Here is a 7,297-nt window from a genome sequence, read left to right on the forward strand (position 1 = left end):
TTTAGTCCTTCTACCCAATATGCATTATCACATACAAGACATTTGGTTAGTGAGATTCTTCCTCTTCCTTTTATGCAACAAGGTTCATTATTACCAAATCCCACACTACCACCATCATAGTCTTCAAAATGTTCAAACTTAGTCTTATCACCAGTCATATGATGAGAGCAACCACTATCTGTAATCCATGTATCATTTTTCCTTACATGAGAGATAAGTTCCATTTACTCATCATTTTCAAATTCATCTTTCATAGCAATGTACACAATTTCATCTTCTTCATCATATAAATCTTTAGAATCCTTAGCCATGAAACATGTTTTCTTACCTTTGTCCTTGAATGATTTGAATTCTCTCTTGCCATTGCACTTGTGACCTTTCTTCTCATCGTTGTTTTTATTATTTGGGCACCTAGCAGAAATATGTCCAATTTCCTCACATGAAAAATAGGTTAGAGGAACCTTACCTTTGTATTTCCCTTTTCCTCTAGAATATTTCCTTGCTAGAAGGGCTTCAACCACATCAAGATCATTGTCAAAACTTTGTTTTGATTCTTCTTCACTTTCTATCTGAGCATCCTTCATCTTCTTTCCTTTCTCCTTGAGTGAAATCTTGGCTTCAAATGTTGATTCAATGTTCTTTGTAGCTAGAACATAGTTATCATAGTTGTCTAGCTCAAATGCAATCAATCTTCCAACTATGGCCTCTAAATTTATCTTATTATTTGCTTCACATCTTCTTTCTTAAATTGCAAAAATTCTAATTGCATAAATGGGAAGAAATGTTCTAAGAACTTTACTTATAACTATTTCCTCCTTGATATCTCCTTGAGAAGCTTTGATTGCACTAACACTTTCTTTGACTCTTTCAACATATTTTACAATTCTTTCATCCTCTCTCATCCTCATCTGATCAAATTGTCCTCTTAAAGTTCCTACTTTGGCTCTTCTTACATTATCATCTCCTCTGTAGATATCTTTTAGCTTGTTCAACATTTCAAAGGTAGTTTTGCAATCCTTGACATTATCAAATTCTTCATAGCATAGGGTAGATTCAATGTCTATCATCATGATGTTATGAGTCTTTTTCTCAGCAATATCACTAGAAAATAATGTACTAGAGGAAGTTACATATGCTTCATCCAAATATTTCAATCATGTATCTCCAATGGAAGCCACATGGAGTCTCATGAGACCTTGCCATGCTGAAAATTTATCCCTATTAAGTCTTGGAATTTCTCTCTTGTGAGACATCCTGATCTTTAGCTTAGATCCTTGGAATCCTTCCTACAAGAACCAAATGCTTTGATACCAATTTTTGGAATTATAGATGTAGTAACTCAGGGGGGGGTAAATCAGTTACCAGAAAAACAAATCCATAGATCCCTTAGATGTCTTAAAACTTAATTACTATTCTCACTTGGTAGCTACACAAAAAAATGCTATAACTCGATAGATAAACTTGTTACTAATCTTTAAGCATTCATAATTATTAACATGCATACAAAATAAATTAACATGAACACAAGAGATGCCAAATTTAACGTGGAAACCCAATATGGGAAAAACCACCAAGTAACTAGCTACCAATTTTCACTCTTCTAAAGTGAGCCCTGTTAGGAGCCAACTCTATTAAAGGTTACAAAATACTTTGTTAGGTGTGACCTGGTTATAGGATTTAATCACTCTGTTAGGAGTGACCTTGCTAGAGGACTTTAGAACAATTCAATTGAACCATCCAATTTGTTAGAGGAATTACAAAATGGCGATTAGACCAACTCTATTAAGAGATTTAAGAATTATTGCTTCAACAGTGAGAAAGTAACAATAAGTGACCTAAATGAGATGCAACTAAACTTTTCTGATACAAATCTCTTCTCTACTTCAATAGATCCTAACTGATTGAATACAATTCTCCTACTCCTCAAGGATATCTGATCCTTCTTCAAAATTTTCTCATACCTATAATCAACTCACTTGCATACTTTCTCATTCATACATCCATGAATATACATTTGAAAAAAAAACTTGACCTTTTATTTATACATTATAGATTGTCAAGTTGGCTCAATTACAAGTTACATTTACCAATAGACCATAAATCAGTCAGCTACAAATATTACATTAAAAAAATAAACTTTATTTCCCAAAAAAATGAAATCCTTCATTGGCTAACCTAGCTTGGTGAATACTACTCTAGAAATGATTTCTATAGTTAACCAAGTGAAGCTCGGTACAACTGCAAATTCTGCAAAATACTTTGGAGATTGAGTGAACTCGGTAAGAACTAATTTTCCTTTGCTGACCTTATGAGCTCCGTAGATACTAATTTTCTTCCATAGAAGCCTTCAGCACCCAAGTGAGCTCAGTAGAAATTGACTTCATAGTGTAACCTCTAGAGTCACATGATAGACTTTTTAATTCTCTTTGCTAACCTTCTGAGCTCTGTAGACTCTATCTTTTGCCTTTCTGACCAACTAAGCTCGTTAGATTCTAACTGATAACTGATATGACATTTATGTAACATCAAAGAAAACACATAATTGAATAATTGTATCCAAAATCTAGAACAAACCTTGAGTGGAGAAATATGGTTATTGAGAAATGCTTAGATGATTGTTCAGAACTAGTTAAGGAACTAGATTTTCTAAAGTAGATTCTAGATAACAATGTGAAATACATTGATGTCAAAATATTAGGTAAAAAAGACCAACCTATTAAGAACCTAAAAGAAATTGAAGGAGCATCTCAAGACAAGTTATTAGATCTAAAGAACATCAAAGAAATTTCTACTATGAATTTCACCATCACCCGCAAAATTAATTCAATGATCATAGATATGATCACGATGCTATGCAAAATAAGAAGCTAGAGCATGCTCGCTGAGTCATCATCTTTTGGCAACTGAGGATTGAATAGTCAAGAATTCTATAGCAAAAATAAATCATTGACTTTGAGGTTTATTTTAAAGATTGGAAAGTTGTAGGAGGAAACACATCTATTGGACAAGGATAGCAAGCCACTCCAGTAGTGTCACAAGTTCTTAGCTTAGATCTAGGGCTTTGGCTAGTTAATATTATAGTTTTCTAAATTAGTTTCTTTTGGTTGAAATTTATCCTTATCAACTCTGACTGGAATTAGTTTTATAACTATTTTATAATCCTTGCATGTCTGTATATTGTAACAATTTTAATGTTTTTCGTATCGATACTCTGGTAATGCTGCTATTAGAACTTAAGTTGGTCGAGCAGTTTCAAATTGAACCATTTTGTGGTGCCATTTATTTGAATGAAGGAATAGAAAAAAATAAAAATTCTCCTTGTAATACATGATAATTCACTTAAGATCATATGGTTTTGGGTAATCTTGATTCATTTCTTTAGGAGTGACTTCTTGGTTGTGATAGATGATTCTGTGCTCTATTCTATAAATGGTTATAAATTAATCTTATTTAGTTGAATCAATAAGTTTTTATTCAAAATACATTTCATCCATTTGATGAGTCTTTTGGATTAACATTGAACCAATAACAAATTTTCAATACTTTTACATAAACATGTAAAAGTGTTTTCATAGCCTTAGTTCTTTTTGGTAAAACGATCACATCTTGCTCAATTAATTTGAAATAAAAGAATTTACTATTCATTATTTAAGGAGTTTGTTCTGCCTCAAAACATACAAATTTTAATCAAGAGGACTTAATTGTGGTGATAGTTTTTCTTTTTATTCATTTTCCATATCCCATTTGTAAGAAAGAAAAACTATTCACTAATAGTTTTTTGGTGACCTTGCTAGGGAATCCTTTAGGGTTCAACATTGTTACAAAGAATGGTCTTGTCACACATGGATATTCTACCTATTCTTCAACCAAGGTTATAATTTGACAATATTCAAGAAGACATTATTTAAGATCTAAACACCCAATCCTAGAAAACTCAAAACTAGTATAGAGAAGTTCTTGCAAGTGAATCAAGTGCTTGAACGAGAAGAAGAACTAGGAGAGTTAATTATGGGAGTGCCTATTGCTCTAGGAGAGTTCATGGTTGAAGGATTGATCCAAAACCCACATTGAATATTAGTAACCTAAAATATATTCAAATTTTAACAAAGTGCATAATGGTAAATAAACCTAGAGAGAAGAGAAGAAAGGATTTTTAGATCAATCCTTTGAGTTTGTGAAAAGTTAAAAAATTTCCACTAACCTAACTCAAGGAAAAATAGGTTTGTTAAATGTAAATGTAGACCAACCTCTCTTGAAAACCTACTTCTTGTTATTGTAAGATTGCAAGACTTGGTTTTACCTAGGACATTAATCCCTAGTTACATTAATGCCACAACCTTATAGGTCACTATCAAATTTCTTTCTTAAGTGGGCTAGCCCTATTAAATCTTTCTGATTTCCATCTATTCTTATTAGTTTTAAAAGGGATTTTTTTAGCTATTTATTTTGATGGTTGGTTCTCACCCAAAATTACCTAAAGTAAAGCCTACCACCTCGCTTACTAGTTTTCTACCCACACCAATAGATACTTTCCTAGCTAATGAGGAAATTAGCAAGATTCTAACTATATTTTCAAAGCCAAAATCTAGGCTAATCACAGATAAGATAGCTAAGAGTGGATTTTTATAGGCTACTAGTTTCCCAGAATTAGCTCTTTGCCTATAGCTTGTTTTAGAATGCAAAAATAGGCATGATACCACCCAAAGATGTATGAGACATACCTAGGAGAAGTTCTTTTGTTTACAGGGTCACAACTATGCGTGCCTTAAAGATTTTGTCGCATGAAGAATATGAAGCTTGGACAATTGACCTTTCAAACTCCAAATTTTCATCAAACCCAAACAAATTCAACAATTTCATTGCCAAAATTTTGTAACTGAAGCCAAAGAAAGGAGGTTCCTATATTCCTCACCCTATGACAAGAGAACATATGATTCCTCAAATAAATAATGAAATCACCCTCTTAAATAGAGTCAAAGGAAACAAATATGCTCTCCACTAGGAAAATTAGATGTATTTATTTATTCAAGCCATCCTTAGTGATAAGAAGCACTTTGACTGGGAAGAAATCATAGCAGATAGCTTGTATGAGGAAATTTTCCATGTACCTAGAGTTTCTTATTTTTATATGAGCTCATACTTCTTCTACATCTTGGCATGATCCAAAGAATGGGTTCGACTCCCCCATGCATTATGGTAAATGAAATACCCATATATGAGTATTTCTCTTCCTTATAGAAAGAAAAGAATCAAGGTAATTTTAAAAGAGTACGAGATACTTTCCTTGCTAAATTAGTTTTCTAATCTACAAGAGAAAAATAGAAGAGATTGACTAAACAAACAACACAATTTATATCCATCTATGGCACTTTCTATACCTAGTTCTCTAAATTCACATATACCTAAGTTGGTGGATATAAAGGAATGTCTCTTAAATTTCCTAGGTATTTCTTAGAAAATTATGTTCTAATAGAAGTCTATAGAGAGGTAGCATAAGTTGACAAAAGTTATAAAGTTAGGAGGGGTTCTATTTCTACAATGATCACTATGTAGCTCAAACTTGTATCCCAAAAGAAAATGTCTCTAGTATACAAGTGCATGCACAATTGCCACAAGTTCCAAATTATGCGTAGGGCAGTTAAACTAATATGTCTCATGGTCCTTGAGTTTTCTAGACTCATATGCAATCACATGACCTTACTGTATCAACACTATGCCCACACCCTCCAATGAAGCATCTATGAAAACCATACAATTGCCTATAGGATTAGGCATTGCAAGGATTGGTGCAGTCATCAATCACTCCTTCAAAGCCTCAAATGTTGACTCACACTAGTCTGACAAAACATACTTCTTCCCTTTCCTATATAGATAAGTGATAGGATGAGCAATTTATGAGAAGTCCTTCATGAATTGATGATAGTAACCTGCCAATCCCATGAAGCTATGAACCTTAGAAACATTAGTGGGTGTTGGTGAATCCATAATGTTGGAAATACAATAGGAAAAGTAAACTCTTAAAAGGGGTAGGAGTGAGGGGGTGGGGGATGAATAAATCCTTCAAATATTTAACCATAAAATCATTGACCACATATCCATCGCAAAATTTGCATGTAGACTGTAATAGCTAGCTAAACATATTCATCCATAGCACAAAATAAAATAACATTCAACACATATGTAACAAAAAATATGTGGTTACCTAGAAACCCTCTAATGAGAAGGTAAAACTAGGGTAGGGATGACACCCACAAATCTTCACTATTGCAGTAGTAAACTATATCCAATGAAGGCTAAAATTTTTTATCATAAACTATGATCTACATTCGAAAAGATCTGCCATATAATAGGCTTAAAAGATTGTTAGATCTTATCCTATTAAAGGACTTAAAACTTACAATGAAGTAATCACCCTATTAAAGGATTTATAAGAGCCTATTAGGACTACTATGTTAAGAGATTTAACTGATTCACTAGTTAGAATGTCTCAGCAATGATTCTATGGTTAGCACTCTTTTGCTAGCTAATAGATCACCTCTTTCCTAATGTGTACTTGATCCTCTATGATTAGATGTGTCACTTCTATCCTCTAACTCCTTTCCTCTGGTCTCCTTTAATTAATTTCTCAATGTATCTCAACTCACAACTCCTTAGTCACCATGAATGCTCTATTTGCACATGCAAACTTATCTCTCCATGTATTATACACTACATCATTCCTTTATGGTTTGTCCTCCTTATGAGGACTTAGGTGAGTTAGGGTTAGGTATGAATCAACAATTGTGATTCAGCCATTTTGCTACTTAATACATCCCTTTAAATGATTGGCTGTATGTACTGCATAGGGATTCTTAATATAGATTTTGTCTTATGATCTAGAATTGAAAAATAATCCTTAAGTTAGATTTTAAAATGGTTTACATAGAATTTTGTGCTATTACAAACAACTATCCAAAACTATTTACTCAATACTTGAAGTGTCTAATGCTCGACATCTAGTGTATCTTCAATGTTGTAACTTGGCTTGTGAATGACTTGGCATACATTGATCACTCGGTATCTAAATCACTCATCATGAACTACCTGCTTGGCACTTGAGTGACTCGGTACTTAGAAGTTACTTGGCACAAACTGCATATCCCTCTTGGCATATATTATCTAGCAACTTATGTTCAACATACATTACTTGATTCTACATGAACTAAGAAAATAAATTAAGTGTATTTTCACTCATGTGTCAAAACCAATATGAGATTAACAATCTCCCCCTTTTGACATGAGTGGAAAAAAACACTTG

The sequence above is a fragment of the Cupressus sempervirens genome, chromosome 1 (genome assembly GCF_028749045.1).
Source record: "Cupressus sempervirens isolate cs-2001-9-10 chromosome 1, ASM2874904v1, whole genome shotgun sequence".
In the NCBI taxonomy this organism is placed as follows: domain Eukaryota; kingdom Viridiplantae; phylum Streptophyta; class Pinopsida; order Cupressales; family Cupressaceae; genus Cupressus; species Cupressus sempervirens.